This window comes from Anomaloglossus baeobatrachus, chromosome 9, assembly GCF_048569485.1.
Source record: "Anomaloglossus baeobatrachus isolate aAnoBae1 chromosome 9, aAnoBae1.hap1, whole genome shotgun sequence".
Taxonomy (NCBI): Eukaryota; Metazoa; Chordata; class Amphibia; order Anura; family Aromobatidae; genus Anomaloglossus; species Anomaloglossus baeobatrachus.
Genome location: NC_134361.1, coordinates 163,555,820 through 163,575,553, shown reverse-complemented (window position 1 = coordinate 163,575,553; position 19,734 = coordinate 163,555,820). Strand labels below are relative to the sequence as shown.

Here is a 19,734-nt window from a genome sequence, read left to right as displayed (position 1 = left end):
ACCCTTGAAAAGGCTGCTTTGCAGAGCAAAAACAAGAAGAATGGTGCGTTTTGCAGCCGCCGCCCACTGCAATGAATCTGAATAACTCCTCCTTTAGGGCGCAAGCAACTCCCCTCCCCCTTGCAGTCTTTCCAATTCACGATACAAAAAGACGGACAGGACAGGTTGCCTGACTTTCCGTCACTGCCACCCTTTGCCATCCTTACCCGTAGAAAGCCCTTTCATCATCCCCAAACCCTAATCTTTTCCCTTTCCTTCCCAGCCCCCAAACCCTGCCCTCTGTACCTTTCTCACCACCCGCTTCCCTTCTCCTGTCATCCCCCTACCACCCGGGAAAAAAAGAGATTGCCCCCTCCTTCCACTAGCCCACCCTCCCACCCAAAGAACAACTTCTTCTGCGCAGCTTGTTTTCTAGGCAGCAGCGCTATTGTGATGTCATCGGGGGGCATTGTGACAAGCCGCCAGTGTTCCGTCTCTTCATGTTGTGCACTGTTCAAACCGAAAATACATCAACAGGCAGGCTACAGAAAAGCTTACTAACAAAGGTTAGAGAGGGGCTTTCTCAGAGGGCTTTTTACAGTTTGTCTATTCCCAATTAGCCGGTTTAGTATACTTAATGAAAGTACTAATTCTTTCATAGGCCGCCCATTCTTAGTATTTGACGTTCAGGTAACAACAGGTAACTTTATTTGGAGTGGAAGCAGAGAGATAACACCAGATGCCAATTGTAGATCCTCTCACACCTGTGGTCACTGCAGCATCTGACTCCACTTTGTCCAAAAGGGATCTATTCCATTCAATTACACATGATCTAGATTAGACTGACAACAAGATACTGCACGGGACATAGCAGAGTTGGTGAAGTTGAGTGGTGATGAGTTTGCTATTTGGATGAATAAAGCAAGTAAAAAGTGTGTTAGATAAAAATTCATTTCAATTCGCTAATCGGGCTAATATGAATCAGGTGAATCGAGTTCTGCTTTTGGAAACTGGGTTAAGAAGGGGTGCACCGTTCCTGGAGGTACTGCAATACCAGGTCAATGCGTGGAGTGGACAGAGCAAGCTCTTTTTCCATCTCCCTGTTCTAAAAATCCATTTAATATATGGTCCCCAGATAGGGGACGTATCAGATATTAAACTGATAAGAACAGATTTTTTTTTTTTTTTTTTTTTTTTTTTTTTTGAAGGATGAGTTTGAAAATAACAAAGTGACCGCCTCTCGTTGCCCAGGTAACTGTCCGTCACAAGAGGGCTATGACATCCTACGATGCACACTCCCCCAAGGCCAGCAGTTGTGCAATACCCTGGCACCTTTCAGCACCAACCAAGGTAGTACCCTCCCAAACTACACTTGATCTTAGCCAAAAGGCCGAGAAGCGATAACCAGAATTGGTTTGGGCCTCGAGTGGCACCCTGGCCTATGCCGGACACATCTTAGGGAGAGAGAGCGAGAGGGAGACAAACCCACGCCTACACAAGACATTTTGTCACCCAAGCCAACCCTTGAAAAGGCTGCTTTGCAGAGCAAAAACAAGAAGAATGGTGCGTTTTGCAGCCGCCGCCCACTGCAATGAATCTGAATAACTCCTCCTTTAGGGCGCAAGCAACTCCCCTCCCCCTTGCAGTCTTTCCAATTCACGATACAAAAAGACGGACAGGACAGGTTGCCTGACTTTCCGTCACTGCCACCCTTTGCCATCCTTACCCGTAGAAAGCCCTTTCATCATCCCCAAACCCTAATCTTTTCCCTTTCCTTCCCAGCCCCCAAACCCTGCCCTCTGTACCTTTCTCACCACCCGCTTCCCTTCTCCTGTCATCCCCCTACCACCCGGGAAAAAAAGAGATTGCCCCCTCCTTCCACTAGCCCACCCTCCCACCCAAAGAACAACTTCTTCTGCGCAGCTTGTTTTCTAGGCAGCAGCGCTATTGTGATGTCATCGGGGGGCATTGTGACAAGCCGCCAGTGTTCCGTCTCTTCATGTTGTGCACTGTTCAAACCGAAAATACATCAACAGGCAGGCTACAGAAAAGCTTACTAACAAAGGTTAGAGAGGGGCTTTCTCAGAGGGCTTTTTACAGTTTGTCTATTCCCAATTAGCCGGTTTAGTATACTTAATGAAAGTACTAATTCTTTCATAGGCCGCCCATTCTTAGTATTTGACGTTCAGGTAACAACAGGTAACTTTATTTGGAGTGGAAGCAGAGAGATAACACCAGATGCCAATTGTAGATCCTCTCACACCTGTGGTCACTGCAGCATCTGACTCCACTTTGTCCAAAAGGGATCTATTCCATTCAATTACACATGATCTAGATTAGACTGACAACAAGATACTGCACGGGACATAGCAGAGTTGGTGAAGTTGAGTGGTGATGAGTTTGCTATTTGGATGAATAAAGCAAGTAAAAAGTGTGTTAGATAAAAATTCATTTCAATTCGCTAATCGGGCTAATATGAATCAGGTGAATCGAGTTCTGCTTTTGGAAACTGGGTTAAGAAGGGGTGCACCGTACCTGGAGGTACTGCAATACCAGGTCAATGCGTGGAGTGGACAGAGCAAGCTCTTTTTCCATCTCCCTGTTCTAAAAATCCATTTAATATATGGTCCCCAGATAGGGGACGTATCAGATATTAAACTGATAAGAACAGATACTACACTTGATCTTAGCCAAAAGGCCGAGAAGCGATAACCAGAATTGGTTTGGGCCTCGAGTGGCACCCTGGCCTATGCCGGACACATCTTAGGGAGAGAGAGCGAGAGGGAGACAAACCCACGCCTACACAAGACATTTTGTCACCCAAGCCAACCCTTGAAAAGGCTGCTTTGCAGAGCAAAAACAAGAAGAATGGTGCGTTTTGCAGCCGCCGCCCACTGCAATGAATCTGAATAACTCCTCCTTTAGGGCGCAAGCAACTCCCCTCCCCCTTGCAGTCTTTCCAATTCACGATACAAAAAGACGGACAGGACAGGTTGCCTGACTTTCCGTCACTGCCACCCTTTGCCATCCTTACCCGTAGAAAGCCCTTTCATCATCCCCAAACCCTAATCTTTTCCCTTTCCTTCCCAGCCCCCAAACCCTGCCCTCTGTACCTTTCTCACCACCCGCTTCCCTTCTCCTGTCATCCCCCTACCACCCGGGAAAAAAAGAGATTGCCCCCTCCTTCCACTAGCCCACCCTCCCACCCAAAGAACAACTTCTTCTGCGCAGCTTGTTTTCTAGGCAGCAGCGCTATTGTGATGTCATCGGGGGGCATTGTGACAAGCCGCCAGTGTTCCGTCTCTTCATGTTGTGCACTGTTCAAACCGAAAATACATCAACAGGCAGGCTACAGAAAAGCTTACTAACAAAGGTTAGAGAGGGGCTTTCTCAGAGGGCTTTTTACAGTTTGTCTATTCCCAATTAGCCGGTTTAGTATACTTAATGAAAGTACTAATTCTTTCATAGGCCGCCCATTCTTAGTATTTGACGTTCAGGTAACAACAGGTAACTTTATTTGGAGTGGAAGCAGAGAGATAACACCAGATGCCAATTGTAGATCCTCTCACACCTGTGGTCACTGCAGCATCTGACTCCACTTTGTCCAAAAGGGATCTATTCCATTCAATTACACATGATCTAGATTAGACTGACAACAAGATACTGCACGGGACATAGCAGAGTTGGTGAAGTTGAGTGGTGATGAGTTTGCTATTTGGATGAATAAAGCAAGTAAAAAGTGTGTTAGATAAAAATTCATTTCAATTCGCTAATCGGGCTAATATGTATCAGGTGAATCGAGTTCTGCTTTTGGAAACTGGGTTAAGAAGGGGTGCACCGTTCCTGGAGGTACTGCAATACCAGGTCAATGCGTGGAGTGGACAGAGCAAGCTCTTTTTCCATCTCCCTGTTCTAAAAATCCATTTAATATATGGTCCCCAGATAGGGGACGTATCAGATATTAAACTGATAAGAACAGATACTACACTTGATCTTAGCCAAAAGGCCGAGAAGCGATAACCAGAATTGGTTTGGGCCTCGAGTGGCACCCTGGCCTATGCCGGACACATCTTAGGGAGAGAGAGCGAGAGGGAGACAAACCCACGCCTACACAAGACATTTTGTCACCCAAGCCAACCCTTGAAAAGGCTGCTTTGCAGAGCAAAAACAAGAAGAATGGTGCGTTTTGCAGCCGCCGCCCACTGCAATGAATCTGAATAACTCCTCCTTTAGGGCGCAAGCAACTCCCCTCCCCCTTGCAGTCTTTCCAATTCACGATACAAAAAGACGGACAGGACAGGTTGCCTGACTTTCCGTCACTGCCACCCTTTGCCATCCTTACCCGTAGAAAGCCCTTTCATCATCCCCAAACCCTAATCTTTTCCCTTTCCTTCCCAGCCCCCAAACCCTGCCCTCTGTACCTTTCTCACCACCCGCTTCCCTTCTCCTGTCATCCCCCTACCACCCGGGAAAAAAAGAGATTGCCCCCTCCTTCCACTAGCCCACCCTCCCACCCAAAGAACAACTTCTTCTGCGCAGCTTGTTTTCTAGGCAGCAGCGCTATTGTGATGTCATCGGGGGGCATTGTGACAAGCCGCCAGTGTTCCGTCTCTTCATGTTGTGCACTGTTCAAACCGAAAATACATCAACAGGCAGGCTACAGAAAAGCTTACTAACAAAGGTTAGAGAGGGGCTTTCTCAGAGGGCTTTTTACAGTTTGTCTATTCCCAATTAGCCGGTTTAGTATACTTAATGAAAGTACTAATTCTTTCATAGGCCGCCCATTCTTAGTATTTGACGTTCAGGTAACAACAGGTAACTTTATTTGGAGTGGAAGCAGAGAGATAACACCAGATGCCAATTGTAGATCCTCTCACACCTGTGGTCACTGCAGCATCTGACTCCACTTTGTCCAAAAGGGATCTATTCCATTCAATTACACATGATCTAGATTAGACTGACAACAAGATACTGCACGGGACATAGCAGAGTTGGTGAAGTTGAGTGGTGATGAGTTTGCTATTTGGATGAATAAAGCAAGTAAAAAGTGTGTTAGATAAAAATTCATTTCAATTCGCTAATCGGGCTAATATGAATCAGGTGAATCGAGTTCTGCTTTTGGAAACTGGGTTAAGAAGGGGTGCACCGTTCCTGGAGGTACTGCAATACCAGGTCAATGCGTGGAGTGGACAGAGCAAGCTCTTTTTCCATCTCCCTGTTCTAAAAATCCATTTAATATATGGTCCCCAGATAGGGGACGTATCAGATATTAAACTGATAAGAACAGATTTTTTGATTTAACAGCATCTTTATTATCCTGCACTACTCACAAATAGGTAACAAACCGTGTACAGTGCCGCAGCCCCGTACACACAGAAATATACAATCCTTCTTACATAGCCATAGAGTACGACGCACTAAACTATACATCACGCTCCTATGCTTATCCATAACACTCAAGCTGAAAGAAAAAGTTAGACAATAAATAACGACGAACCGGCGATTGGGGGATGGGGGTAGGGGAAAAGGGGGATAGGGTGGGGAAATCACAGGCCCGAAGCTTTATTGAAAGACGCACATAACGGGAAAAGGAGGGAGGGGGCATGGAAGAGGTCTAAACCTCCTCCTCGGCGCTGTCGTCCGGACTGTCCATGATGGAATAGTCTCTGAGCAGGCTGTGGATCAGCCTGCGGCAATCCTGGATAGACATCCTCTCCCTCTTCAAGATGAGCCGGTTCCTGGCGACCCAAATAGCGTCCTTAAAGCAGTTCATAAGGCGCCAAGCCTCCTGGATGGCTCCAACGGTGTGAGTCCCAGGGAAGAGTCCATAAAGTACGGAATAGTACGATAAACTCCCTCTGGGGACGGAGTTCCTCAGGTCATCCTCCAGGGCAACCAACAGGCGCTGTGCGAAACGGCAGTCCCAAAAGGCATGCAGCGATGTTTCCTCCACGAAGGGGCACCTTGGGCAGTACCGGGTTTTGCACAGGTTCCGGGCATGCATGAATGACCGGACGGGCAGTCCGCCCTGTATCGCCATCCATGACAAGTCCTTGTGCCCGTTGGTCAATCCAGCCGATGACACGTTTGTCCAAACAGTCTCCAGTGTGTCGTGATGAAGTCCTGGAATGTTCTCCATTTCGTCCTTGGCTCTGATGAGTTTGTGGATAGTCTTTGGCTTCCACAAATCAGGCTTGAGTCCCTCCAGTTGGTGTTCCCTCACAAACCGAACCACGTCTCCGTAGAACCATGGCGCCGTCCAGTTGTAGGGGAAGGAGCTGTCCCACTTGTCCCAGCCTAACCGTCTCCAAAGGGGGAGCAGGAAGAAGCGAGACATGGACCCACCCGCGGAACCTCTCTTGACTCGCAGAGTTCGGCGAACGCAGTCACATACGAAGGAGGATCGCAGGAGGGTGGGGATATCGGGTACGCCCTTCCCACCCTTGCGAGGATCCTTGTACATGATGCTCCGCTTTACTCTGTCCATCTTGGATCCCCAGACAAAACGAAACACCGTCCTGGTAATGGCCCTGCACACGGTGGCAAGGGGGGGCCAGGCCTGGGCCGTGTACTGCAGCACGGGCAGTACCTCGTTACGCAGGACCAGTGCTTTGCCCTCACAGGTGAGGCGTCTGAGGCTCCACAGACCGATCCGTTGGGTGATCTTGGTCAAGCGTTCCTCCCAGGACTTGAGGGCTGCTCCTTCCTTCCCGAACCAGACTCCAAGAACCTTGATGAAATCCGGCTGGATGCTGAAAGGGAAGGGGGCGGAAGAGGCCGGCTGCCAGTCCCCGAAGAGCATGGCTTCCGACTTCCCGCAGTTGACTTTGGCTCCCGAAGCCCGTCCGAAGGTCTCACAGGTCTGGACGAGGGTGTCGACTGAGCGCTGGTCCGCGCAGAAGACGGTCACGTCGTCCATGTAGAGCGAGCACTTGACCTCGAAGCGTTCTGGTCCTGGTGCGGTGATCCCTCTGATCTCTCCATTCCGCCGGATAGCCTCTGCAAAGAGTTCTATAACACAAACAAAAAGAAGAGGTGACAGAGGACAGCCTTGTCTGACCCCTGAGAGGACCGGGAAGGGGTCAGTCTTCCAGCCGTTTACCAACACCGAGCTGTGAATATCAAAATACATTAGTTGGACATACAAACAAAACATGTTACCCAAACCTAACCTGTGCAGAGCTTTGCCCAGGAACTCATGGGAAACACGGTCGAAGGCCTTTTCCTGATCCAACGAGATCAGGGCTGCGTGCACCCGGCGGGCTTTGATGTACTCGACCGTGTCCCGCATGAGAGCCAGGCTGTCTGCGATGCGACGTCCGGGGATGCCGCAGGTCTGATCCGGGTGGATGATCCGTCCGATAACCGTCTTCAGTCTCGTTGCCATCGTCTTGGCCAGGATCTTGTAGTCGACATTCAGAAGGGTGATGGGACGCCAATTCTTCAGGTCGCACCTCTCTCCTTTACGCTTGTACAGGATCGTGACCATTCCTTCCCTCAGAGATGGAGGCATTCTGCCCTCCACCACCATCTCCTCATACAGCCCTAACAGGTCCGGACAGATTAGGTCTCCCAGCGCTACATAGAGCTCTGCTGGGAGGCCGTCACTGCCCGGTGTCCTGCCAGAACTAAAGGATTTGGCGGCCGAGAGCAGCTCGTCCACCGTCAGAGGAACGTCCATGGCCGCCGCGTCTGCAGGGTCAAGATGGTTAGTGATACCTGACAGGAACTTATCGGCGGCCTCGGGGTCAGTAGTCTTGCGGGCGTAGAGTTCGCTGTAGAAGTCGCTGACGACCTTCATCACATTCTCTTTCCCGCGTCGCATGCTTCCACTCTCGTCTCGTAGTTCATTCATGGGCGTGTGACCGGCGTGGAGTTTCCTGAAAAAGAACGAGTTACATTTCTCACCCTTCTCCAGGTTCTCCACTTTGGAACGGAAGACAATTCGCTCGGACTCCTCCTCGAAGTGCCTTTTCAGGCTCCTCTTAGTCTCCTCCAGCTCCTCTCTCACGTCCCAGCCGCATCGAAGAAGGTCCTGCAGGGAACGCAGCTCACGCTGGAGTCTCCTGAAGTCCCTCCTCTTCAGACACGCCTGTTGTTGACTCTTTGCCTGAAAGAAGAAACGGAACTCGAGTTTAACGTATTCCCACCAGTCAGAAACAGACTGGAAGCCCGCCTTGTAGGCCCGCCACGTGGAGTAGGCAGCTCTAAGCTCCTCCAGAATCTCACCCTTTTCCAGCAGAGAGCAGTTCAGCTTCCAGGAGCCCGGGCCAATGGGGAAGCCATGGCCCAGCACACCTTGAAAGTGAATGGCTCTGTGGTCAGAGAAGAAGCAGGGGACCATCGAGTGCCCACTCCGCCCAACCGCCCGAGAGGTAAACACAAAGTCAATCCTGGAACGCAGCGAGCCATCGGATCGGCACCATGAATAGTTCACAGATCCGTGTCCGATGGAGCCAACAACGTCCACAAGAGAGGCTTCGGTCACCATCTCAATGAGCAGTTTGGATGTGACGTCCAACTTGGCAGCCGTTCCAGAACTGCGTCCATCCTCCTCAATCGGGCAGTTGAAATCCCCGGCCATCACTACCGTCCTGGCGGTAGCGAGCTGAGGGCGCAGGGCTTGGAGGAGCTCCAGTCGATCGCTCTTCACAGGAGAAGCATACACATTGATGAACCTGACAGGTTCTCCCGCCCAGGTGCCATCCACGAGCAGTAACCTGCCGCAGACGATTTCCTGAACAGAGTCCAATGTGAAGGCGCTTCCCCTGATCAGCACGGCGACCCCCGCGGACCTACAGTCGCCCCCGCCAGACCAGTAGGATGGGCCATGGGTCCACTCCCTGGCCAGATGGTTGAAGGACCTAGAGGAGGGAAGGGAGCATTCCTGCAGGAAAAATACATCACTAGACTGAGTGTTAAGGAACGCAAAAATTGTCTGACGTCGGAACTTGTCTCTGATGCTCCTAACATTAATGGAAAAGATGTTAATGTTAGCAGTCATTGGAGGAAAGAGAAAGTTAGAGCAGGCGGTGTGCCTTAGTTACCACTCCGGTCGGGCGGTTCTTCCTCTTTGGCACCTGCTGGTAAGGGTATCTCCAGCAGACCCTCTTCTTCTAGCTGATCGAGCAGGGATGGTGCCTCAGTGGCTTCCGACTCCTCCATTTCTTCTTCGGCCACAAGGGACTCCACCATCTGCTCCAACACGTCCGGTTCTGGGAGGAGGCCATCCTCCTCTTCCTGGGGTGGATTGAGGTCCACAATGAACAGCTTGGAAGGTTCTGCGACAGGACTATCTTCCACCTTCCTTTTCCTTTGGCCTGTACCTGAGGAGACAAGAGCTGGAAAATCCTCCTCGGTGAAAAGTGCAAGAGTGCTGAGGCCCTCTGCTCTCATGGTCTGGGGAGGGAGAGTGGGCTTTGGGGGGGGGGTGAGGAGACCAACTGAGGAGTAGGGGAATGAGGTGGAGGTAGTGGAATCCTCAGTAGGGTTGGCCGGGGGGGGAGGGGTTTGGACAGGGGTGACAGGGGGGGGGACCAGGGAGGGGGCAACAGTTTTCTTACCCTTCTTTTTCCTGGACTCCGTGGCTGCTGGGGCATCGGCTGGAGCCACGGTCGCCGGGTTCTTGGCCGCCTTGTCCTTGGCCTCTGTGGCCTTGGTCGTAGCTGCCTTGGTCGACGAAGCTGTGACTACCCGATACTGGGTCGCCGCGGCAACCCTTGCCCAGGATTTCTCCCGCTGTGGGCAGTCCTTGTAAAGGTGGTCCACCTGTCCACATAGGTTGCAAGTCTTCTTCTTTGGGCAGTCCTTGGAGCTGTGTCCCGTCACCCGGCAAACCCTGCAGGCGTTCTCCTTGCAGGTCTTCATCGAATGCCCTTTCCCGCCACATTTCCTGCAGTTGTGTGGCATGTCCGGGTAGTAGATGAGACCAAAGGAGTTTCCCAGAGAGAATGTCGGGGGCAGGTGCTGGAGACCATCCTCGGATGCTGGTTCCCTGTAGAGTCGAACGGTTACTGACCACTTACCCGTCCAGAATCCGTTGCCGTTAAGGATGTGGGATGGCTCCCTCACCACTGTGCAGAGACGTCCCAGGAACGTGGAGATGTCTCTTCCTGGGGTGTGCGGGTTCCGCATGGAGACCGTGATCCTCTTTTCATCCCTCTGTATAGGACAGGATCCTAAAAAAGAATGAAAAGGGGAGTCCGGCATCGCTGCGTTCATCGCCTCCCAGTATCTCCTGCAGGCATTCACCGTGGCAAAGGTTACCAGAAAAATGCCAGTCATGAAGGTCTGGACACTCAGGGTTTCCGCCCTGGAGAAGCCCTGATCCAGAATCATCTTCTTGCAGAACACGTCGCTGGACATGTCCGGCAACCTACCATCCACCGCCTTTAGCTTCAGGGCGACCGTCTGCCGCATCCAAGGCTCCAGGGTTGGAGCCTTTTCAGGCAGCGTCCGGGCTCCCTCCGGCTGGCTGGCGTCGGAGGTAGGGGCCTCTTGGGCCGAAGAAGCCTCTGGATGAGCCTTCCTGGAGGTCCCTGGGTCCTGAGCCTTCTTGGCTGCCTTCTCTGGCTTGCTTGCCATGGCTGGTTCCTGCTTGAGTTCCCGGAGCTGGATCTTGGATTCTTCTCCGGGTGTCTTCTCCCGCTGTGTTCCTCCTCGAAGTTCCTCTGGTCTCCCCAAGTCTTCTCCGAGGCTTCGTCTTCTTGCTTCTTTCTGCCAAGCTCTTCTTCCGTCCGATCTCCCTCTTCCGGTCTCGGCTGGGCTTCGGAGCTCGTCTCCCTGATCGTATCTCGTCAAGTGTAGCTAGCTCAGTTTGTTCTGATAAGAACAGATACTACACTTGATCTTAGCCAAAAGGCCGAGAAGCGATAACCAGAATTGGTTTGGGCCTCGAGTGGCACCCTGGCCTATGCCGGACACATCTTAGGGAGAGAGAGCGAGAGGGAGACAAACCCACGCCTACACAAGACATTTTGTCACCCAAGCCAACCCTTGAAAAGGCTGCTTTGCAGAGCAAAAACAAGAAGAATGGTGCGTTTTGCAGCCGCCGCCCACTGCAATGAATCTGAATAACTCCTCCTTTAGGGCGCAAGCAACTCCCCTCCCCCTTGCAGTCTTTCCAATTCACGATACAAAAAGACGGACAGGACAGGTTGCCTGACTTTCCGTCACTGCCACCCTTTGCCATCCTTACCCGTAGAAAGCCCTTTCATCATCCCCAAACCCTAATCTTTTCCCTTTCCTTCCCAGCCCCCAAACCCTGCCCTCTGTACCTTTCTCACCACCCGCTTCCCTTCTCCTGTCATCCCCCTACCACCCGGGAAAAAAAGAGATTGCCCCCTCCTTCCACTAGCCCACCCTCCCACCCAAAGAACAACTTCTTCTGCGCAGCTTGTTTTCTAGGCAGCAGCGCTATTGTGATGTCATCGGGGGGCATTGTGACAAGCCGCCAGTGTTCCGTCTCTTCATGTTGTGCACTGTTCAAACCGAAAATACATCAACAGGCAGGCTACAGAAAAGCTTACTAACAAAGGTTAGAGAGGGGCTTTCTCAGAGGGCTTTTTACAGTTTGTCTATTCCCAATTAGCCGGTTTAGTATACTTAATGAAAGTACTAATTCTTTCATAGGCCGCCCATTCTTAGTATTTGACGTTCAGGTAACAACAGGTAACTTTATTTGGAGTGGAAGCAGAGAGATAACACCAGATGCCAATTGTAGATCCTCTCACACCTGTGGTCACTGCAGCATCTGACTCCACTTTGTCCAAAAGGGATCTATTCCATTCAATTACACATGATCTAGATTAGACTGACAACAAGATACTGCACGGGACATAGCAGAGTTGGTGAAGTTGAGTGGTGATGAGTTTGCTATTTGGATGAATAAAGCAAGTAAAAAGTGTGTTAGATAAAAATTCATTTCAATTCGCTAATCGGGCTAATATGAATCAGGTGAATCGAGTTCTGCTTTTGGAAACTGGGTTAAGAAGGGGTGCACCGTTCCTGGAGGTACTGCAATACCAGGTCAATGCGTGGAGTGGACAGAGCAAGCTCTTTTTCCATCTCCCTGTTCTAAAAATCCATTTAATATATGGTCCCCAGATAGGGGACGTATCAGATATTAAACTGATAAGAACAGATTTTTTTTTTTTTTTTTTTTTTTTTTTTTTTTTTTTGAAGGATGAGTTTGAAAATAATAAAGTGACCGCATCTCGTTGCCCAGGTAACTGTCCGTCACAAGAGGGCTATGACATCCTACGATGCACACTCCCCCAAGGCCAGCAGTTGTGCAATACCCTGGCACCTTTCAGCACCAACCAAGGTAGTACCCTCCCAAACTACACTTGATCTTAGCCAAAAGGCCGAGAAGCGATAACCAGAATTGGTTTGGGCCTCGAGTGGCACCCTGGCCTATGCCGGACACATCTTAGGGAGAGAGAGCGAGAGGGAGACAAACCCACGCCTACACAAGACATTTTGTCACCCAAGCCAACCCTTGAAAAGGCTGCTTTGCAGAGCAAAAACAAGAAGAATGGTGCGTTTTGCAGCCGCCGCCCACTGCAATGAATCTGAATAACTCCTCCTTTAGGGCGCAAGCAACTCCCCTCCCCCTTGCAGTCTTTCCAATTCACGATACAAAAAGACGGACAGGACAGGTTGCCTGACTTTCCGTCACTGCCACCCTTTGCCATCCTTACCCGTAGAAAGCCCTTTCATCATCCCCAAACCCTAATCTTTTCCCTTTCCTTCCCAGCCCCCAAACCCTGCCCTCTGTACCTTTCTCACCACCCGCTTCCCTTCTCCTGTCATCCCCCTACCACCCGGGAAAAAAAGAGATTGCCCCCTCCTTCCACTAGCCCACCCTCCCACCCAAAGAACAACTTCTTCTGCGCAGCTTGTTTTCTAGGCAGCAGCGCTATTGTGATGTCATCGGGGGGCATTGTGACAAGCCGCCAGTGTTCCGTCTCTTCATGTTGTGCACTGTTCAAACCGAAAATACATCAACAGGCAGGCTACAGAAAAGCTTACTAACAAAGGTTAGAGAGGGGCTTTCTCAGAGGGCTTTTTACAGTTTGTCTATTCCCAATTAGCCGGTTTAGTATACTTAATGAAAGTACTAATTCTTTCATAGGCCGCCCATTCTTAGTATTTGACGTTCAGGTAACAACAGGTAACTTTATTTGGAGTGGAAGCAGAGAGATAACACCAGATGCCAATTGTAGATCCTCTCACACCTGTGGTCACTGCAGCATCTGACTCCACTTTGTCCAAAAGGGATCTATTCCATTCAATTACACATGATCTAGATTAGACTGACAACAAGATACTGCACGGGACATAGCAGAGTTGGTGAAGTTGAGTGGTGATGAGTTTGCTATTTGGATGAATAAAGCAAGTAAAAAGTGTGTTAGATAAAAATTCATTTCAATTCGCTAATCGGGCTAATATGAATCAGGTGAATCGAGTTCTGCTTTTGGAAACTGGGTTAAGAAGGGGTGCACCGTTCCTGGAGGTACTGCAATACCAGGTCAATGCGTGGAGTGGACAGAGCAAGCTCTTTTTCCATCTCCCTGTTCTAAAAATCCATTTAATATATGGTCCCCAGATAGGGGACGTATCAGATATTAAACTGATAAGAACAGATTTTTTTTTTTTTTTTTTTTTTTTTTTTGAAGGATGAGTTTGAAAATAATAAAGTGACCGCCTCTCGTTGCCCAGGTAACCGTCCGTCACAAGAGGGCTATGACATCCTACGATGCACACTCCCCCAAGGCCAGCAGTTGTGCAATACCCTGGCACCTTTCAGCACCAACCAAGGTAGTACCCTCCCAAACTACACTTGATCTTAGCCAAAAGGCCGAGAAGCGATAACCAGAATTGGTTTGGGCCTCGAGTGGCACCCTGGCCTATGCCGGACACATCTTAGGGAGAGAGAGCGAGAGGGAGACAAACCCACGCCTACACAAGACATTTTGTCACCCAAGCCAACCCTTGAAAAGGCTGCTTTGCAGAGCAAAAACAAGAAGAATGGTGCGTTTTGCAGCCGCCGCCCACTGCAATGAATCTGAATAACTCCTCCTTTAGGGCGCAAGCAACTCCCCTCCCCCTTGCAGTCTTTCCAATTCACGATACAAAAAGACGGACAGGACAGGTTGCCTGACTTTCCGTCACTGCCACCCTTTGCCATCCTTACCCGTAGAAAGCCCTTTCATCATCCCCAAACCCTAATCTTTTCCCTTTCCTTCCCAGCCCCCAAACCCTGCCCTCTGTACCTTTCTCACCACCCGCTTCCCTTCTCCTGTCATCCCCCTACCACCCGGGAAAAAAAGAGATTGCCCCCTCCTTCCACTAGCCCACCCTCCCACCCAAAGAACAACTTCTTCTGCGCAGCTTGTTTTCTAGGCAGCAGCGCTATTGTGATGTCATCGGGGGGCATTGTGACAAGCCGCCAGTGTTCCGTCTCTTCATGTTGTGCACTGTTCAAACCGAAAATACATCAACAGGCAGGCTACAGAAAAGCTTACTAACAAAGGTTAGAGAGGGGCTTTCTCAGAGGGCTTTTTACAGTTTGTCTATTCCCAATTAGCCGGTTTAGTATACTTAATGAAAGTACTAATTCTTTCATAGGCCGCCCATTCTTAGTATTTGACGTTCAGGTAACAACAGGTAACTTTATTTGGAGTGGAAGCAGAGAGATAACACCAGATGCCAATTGTAGATCCTCTCACACCTGTGGTCACTGCAGCATCTGACTCCACTTTGTCCAAAAGGGATCTATTCCATTCAATTACACATGATCTAGATTAGACTGACAACAAGATACTGCACGGGACATAGCAGAGTTGGTGAAGTTGAGTGGTGATGAGTTTGCTATTTGGATGAATAAAGCAAGTAAAAAGTGTGTTAGATAAAAATTCATTTCAATTCGCTAATCGGGCTAATATGAATCAGGTGAATCGAGTTCTGCTTTTGGAAACTGGGTTAAGAAGGGGTGCACCGTTCCTGGAGGTACTGCAATACCAGGTCAATGCGTGGAGTGGACAGAGCAAGCTCTTTTTCCATCTCCCTGTTCTAAAAATCCATTTAATATATGGTCCCCAGATAGGGGACGTATCAGATATTAAACTGATAAGAACAGATACTACACTTGATCTTAGCCAAAAGGCCGAGAAGCGATAACCAGAATTGGTTTGGGCCTCGAGTGGCACCCTGGCCTATGCCGGACACATCTTAGGGAGAGAGAGCGAGAGGGAGACAAACCCACGCCTACACAAGACATTTTGTCACCCAAGCCAACCCTTGAAAAGGCTGCTTTGCAGAGCAAAAACAAGAAGAATGGTGCGTTTTGCAGCCGCCGCCCACTGCAATGAATCTGAATAACTCCTCCTTTAGGGCGCAAGCAACTCCCCTCCCCCTTGCAGTCTTTCCAATTCACGATACAAAAAGACGGACAGGACAGGTTGCCTGACTTTCCGTCACTGCCACCCTTTGCCATCCTTACCCGTAGAAAGCCCTTTCATCATCCCCAAACCCTAATCTTTTCCCTTTCCTTCCCAGCCCCCAAACCCTGCCCTCTGTACCTTTCTCACCACCCGCTTCCCTTCTCCTGTCATCCCCCTACCACCCGGGAAAAAAAGAGATTGCCCCCTCCTTCCACTAGCCCACCCTCCCACCCAAAGAACAACTTCTTCTGCGCAGCTTGTTTTCTAGGCAGCAGCGCTATTGTGATGTCATCGGGGGGCATTGTGACAAGCCGCCAGTGTTCCGTCTCTTCATGTTGTGCACTGTTCAAACCGAAAATACATCAACAGGCAGGCTACAGAAAAGCTTACTAACAAAGGTTAGAGAGGGGCTTTCTCAGAGGGCTTTTTACAGTTTGTCTATTCCCAATTAGCCGGTTTAGTATACTTAATGAAAGTACTAATTCTTTCATAGGCCGCCCATTCTTAGTATTTGACGTTCAGGTAACAACAGGTAACTTTATTTGGAGTGGAAGCAGAGAGATAACACCAGATGCCAATTGTAGATCCTCTCACACCTGTGGTCACTGCAGCATCTGACTCCACTTTGTCCAAAAGGGATCTATTCCATTCAATTACACATGATCTAGATTAGACTGACAACAAGATACTGCACGGGACATAGCAGAGTTGGTGAAGTTGAGTGGTGATGAGTTTGCTATTTGGATGAATAAAGCAAGTAAAAAGTGTGTTAGATAAAAATTCATTTCAATTCGCTAATCGGGCTAATATGAATCAGGTGAATCGAGCTCTGCTTTTGGAAACTGGGTTAAGAAGGGGTGCACCGTTCCTGGAGGTACTGCAATACCAGGTCAATGCGTGGAGTGGACAGAGCAAGCTCTTTTTCCATCTCCCTGTTCTAAAAATCCATTTAATATATGGTCCCCAGATAGGGGACGTATCAGATATTAAACTGATAAGAACAGATACTACACTTGATCTTAGCCAAAAGGCCGAGAAGCGATAACCAGAATTGGTTTGGGCCTCGAGTGGCACCCTGGCCTATGCCGGACACATCTTAGGGAGAGAGAGCGAGAGGGAGACAAACCCACGCCTACACAAGACATTTTGTCACCCAAGCCAACCCTTGAAAAGGCTGCTTTGCAGAGCAAAAACAAGAAGAATGGTGCGTTTTGCAGCCGCCGCCCACTGCAATGAATCTGAATAACTCCTCCTTTAGGGCGCAAGCAACTCCCCTCCCCCTTGCAGTCTTTCCAATTCACGATACAAAAAGACGGACAGGACAGGTTGCCTGACTTTCCGTCACTGCCACCCTTTGCCATCCTTACCCGTAGAAAGCCCTTTCATCATCCCCAAACCCTAATCTTTTCCCTTTCCTTCCCAGCCCCCAAACCCTGCCCTCTGTACCTTTCTCACCACCCGCTTCCCTTCTCCTGTCATCCCCCTACCACCCGGGAAAAAAAGAGATTGCCCCCTCCTTCCACTAGCCCACCCTCCCACCCAAAGAACAACTTCTTCTGCGCAGCTTGTTTTCTAGGCAGCAGCGCTATTGTGATGTCATCGGGGGGCATTGTGACAAGCCGCCAGTGTTCCGTCTCTTCATGTTGTGCACTGTTCAAACCGAAAATACATCAACAGGCAGGCTACAGAAAAGCTTACTAACAAAGGTTAGAGAGGGGCTTTCTCAGAGGGCTTTTTACAGTTTGTCTATTCCCAATTAGCCGGTTTAGTATACTTAATGAAAGTACTAATTCTTTCATAGGCCGCCCATTCTTAGTATTTGACGTTCAGGTAACAACAGGTAACTTTATTTGGAGTGGAAGCAGAGAGATAACACCAGATGCCAATTGTAGATCCTCTCACACCTGTGGTCACTGCAGCATCTGACTCCACTTTGTCCAAAAGGGATCTATTCCATTCAATTACACATGATCTAGATTAGACTGACAACAAGATACTGCACGGGACATAGCAGAGTTGGTGAAGTTGAGTGGTGATGAGTTTGCTATTTGGATGAATAAAGCAAGTAAAAAGTGTGTTAGATAAAAATTCATTTCAATTCGCTAATCGGGCTAATATGAATCAGGTGAATCGAGTTCTGCTTTTGGAAACTGGGTTAAGAAGGGGTGCACCGTTCCTGGAGGTACTGCAATACCAGGTCAATGCGTGGAGTGGACAGAGCAAGCTCTTTTTCCATCTCCCTGTTCTAAAAATCCATTTAATATATGGTCCCCAGATAGGGGACGTATCAGATATTAAACTGATAAGAACAGATACTACACTTGATCTTAGCCAAAAGGCCGAGAAGCGATAACCAGAATTGGTTTGGGCCTCGAGTGGCACCCTGGCCTATGCCGGACACATCTTAGGGAGAGAGAGCGAGAGGGAGACAAACCCACGCCTACACAAGACATTTTGTCACCCAAGCCAACCCTTGAAAAGGCTGCTTTGCAGAGCAAAAACAAGAAGAATGGTGCGTTTTGCAGCCGCCGCCCACTGCAATGAATCTGAATAACTCCTCCTTTAGGGCGCAAGCAACTCCCCTCCCCCTTGCAGTCTTTCCAATTCACGATACAAAAAGACGGACAGGACAGGTTGCCTGACTTTCCGTCACTGCCACCCTTTGCCATCCTTACCCGTAGAAAGCCCTTTCATCATCCCCAAACCCTAATCTTTTCCCTTTCCTTCCCAGCCCCCAAACCCTGCCCTCTGTACCTTTCTCACCACCCGCTTCCCTTCTCCTGTCATCCCCCTACCACCCGGGAAAAAAAGAGATTGCCCCCTCCTTCCACTAGCCCACCCTCCCACCCAAAGAACAACTTCTTCTGCGCAGCTTGTTTTCTAGGCAGCAGCGCTATTGTGATGTCATCGGGGGGCATTGTGACAAGCCGCCAGTGTTCCGTCTCTTCATGTTGTGCACTGTTCAAACCGAAAATACATCAACAGGCAGGCTACAGAAAAGCTTACTAACAAAGGTTAGAGAGGGGCTTTCTCAGAGGGCTTTTTACAGTTTGTCTATTCCCAATTAGCCGGTTTAGTATACTTAATGAAAGTACTAATTCTTTCATAGGCCGCCCATTCTTAGTATTTGACGTTCAGGTAACAACAGGTAACTTTATTTGGAGTGGAAGCAGAGAGATAACACCAGATGCCAATTGTAGATCCTCTCACACCTGTGGTCACTGCAGCATCTGACTCCACTTTGTCCAAAAGGGATCTATTCCATTCAATTACACATGATCTAGATTAGACTGACAACAAGATACTGCACGGGACATAGCAGAGTTGGTGAAGTTGAGTGGTGATGAGTTTGCTATTTGGATGAATAAAGCAAGTAAAAAGTGTGTTAGATAAAAATTCATTTCAATTCGCTAATCGGGCTAATATGAATCAGGTGAATCGAGTTCTGCTTTTGGAAACTGGGTTAAGAAGGGGTGCACCGTTCCTGGAGGTACTGCAATACCAGGTCAATGCGTGGAGTGGACAGAGCAAGCTCTTTTTCCATCTCCCTGTTCTAAAAATCCATTTAATATATGGTCCCCAGATAGGGGACGTATCAGATATTAAACTGATAAGAACAGATACTACACTTGATCTTAGCCAAAAGGCCGAGAAGCGATAACCAGAATTGGTTTGGGCCTCGAGTGGCACCCTGGCCTATGCCGGACACATCTTAGGGAGAGAGAGCGAGAGGGAGACAAACCCACGCCTACACAAGACATTTTGTCACCCAAGCCAACCCTTGAAAAGGCTGCTTTGCAGAGCAAAAACAAGAAGAATGGTGCGTTTTGCAGCCGCCGCCCACTGCAATGAATCTGAATAACTCCTCCTTTAGGGCGCAAGCAACTCCCCTCCCCCTTGCAGTCTTTCCAATTCACGATACAAAAAGACGGACAGGACAGGTTGCCTGACTTTCCGTCACTGCCACCCTTTGCCATCCTTACCCGTAGAAAGCCCTTTCATCATCCCCAAACCCTAATCTTTTCCCTTTCCTTCCCAGCCCCCAAACCCTGCCCTCTGTACCTTTCTCACCACCCGCTTCCCTTCTCCTGTCATCCCCCTACCACCCGGGAAAAAAAGAGATTGCCCCCTCCTTCCACTAGCCCACCCTCCCACCCAAAGAACAACTTCTTCTGCGCAGCTTGTTTTCTAGGCAGCAGCGCTATTGTGATGTCATCGGGGGGCATTGTGACAAGCCGCCAGTGTTCCGTCTCTTCATGTTGTGCACTGTTCAAACCGAAAATACATCAACAGGCAGGCTACAGAAAAG

At 49.4% G+C, this 19,734-nt stretch overlaps 6 non-coding genes and 5 pseudogenes across 6 annotated transcripts; all 11 read right to left on the bottom strand.

The window, feature by feature from the left end:
* Nucleotides 1-999: 999 nt before the first annotated feature.
* LOC142253509 (U2 spliceosomal RNA) lies at nucleotides 1,000-1,204 on the bottom strand (annotated as a pseudogene).
* A 1,294-nt stretch (nucleotides 1,205-2,498) lies between these two features.
* Nucleotides 2,499-2,689, bottom strand: LOC142253984 (U2 spliceosomal RNA). Its single transcript, XR_012727009.1, has one exon. It is a non-coding gene; the product is annotated as a U2 spliceosomal RNA (small nuclear RNA).
* Nucleotides 2,690-3,806: 1,117 nt separating this feature from the next.
* On the bottom strand, nucleotides 3,807-3,997 carry LOC142252705 (U2 spliceosomal RNA). Its single transcript, XR_012726074.1, has one exon. It is a non-coding gene; the product is annotated as a U2 spliceosomal RNA (small nuclear RNA).
* Nucleotides 3,998-5,114: 1,117 nt separating this feature from the next.
* On the bottom strand, nucleotides 5,115-5,319 carry LOC142253271 (U2 spliceosomal RNA; annotated as a pseudogene).
* Nucleotides 5,320-10,762: 5,443 nt separating this feature from the next.
* Nucleotides 10,763-10,852, bottom strand: LOC142253597 (U2 spliceosomal RNA; annotated as a pseudogene).
* A 1,117-nt stretch (nucleotides 10,853-11,969) lies between these two features.
* On the bottom strand, nucleotides 11,970-12,180 carry LOC142253525 (U2 spliceosomal RNA; annotated as a pseudogene).
* A 1,293-nt stretch (nucleotides 12,181-13,473) lies between these two features.
* LOC142253473 (U2 spliceosomal RNA) lies at nucleotides 13,474-13,676 on the bottom strand (annotated as a pseudogene).
* Nucleotides 13,677-14,969: 1,293 nt separating this feature from the next.
* On the bottom strand, nucleotides 14,970-15,160 carry LOC142252694 (U2 spliceosomal RNA). Its single transcript, XR_012726063.1, has one exon. It is a non-coding gene; the product is annotated as a U2 spliceosomal RNA (small nuclear RNA).
* Nucleotides 15,161-16,277: 1,117 nt separating this feature from the next.
* Nucleotides 16,278-16,468, bottom strand: LOC142252683 (U2 spliceosomal RNA). The gene has a single exon (XR_012726052.1). It is a non-coding gene; the product is annotated as a U2 spliceosomal RNA (small nuclear RNA).
* A 1,117-nt stretch (nucleotides 16,469-17,585) lies between these two features.
* LOC142252672 (U2 spliceosomal RNA) lies at nucleotides 17,586-17,776 on the bottom strand. The gene has a single exon (XR_012726041.1). It is a non-coding gene; the product is annotated as a U2 spliceosomal RNA (small nuclear RNA).
* Nucleotides 17,777-18,893: 1,117 nt separating this feature from the next.
* LOC142252661 (U2 spliceosomal RNA) lies at nucleotides 18,894-19,084 on the bottom strand. Its single transcript, XR_012726030.1, has one exon. It is a non-coding gene; the product is annotated as a U2 spliceosomal RNA (small nuclear RNA).
* Between the last annotated feature and the right edge of the window lie 650 nt (nucleotides 19,085-19,734).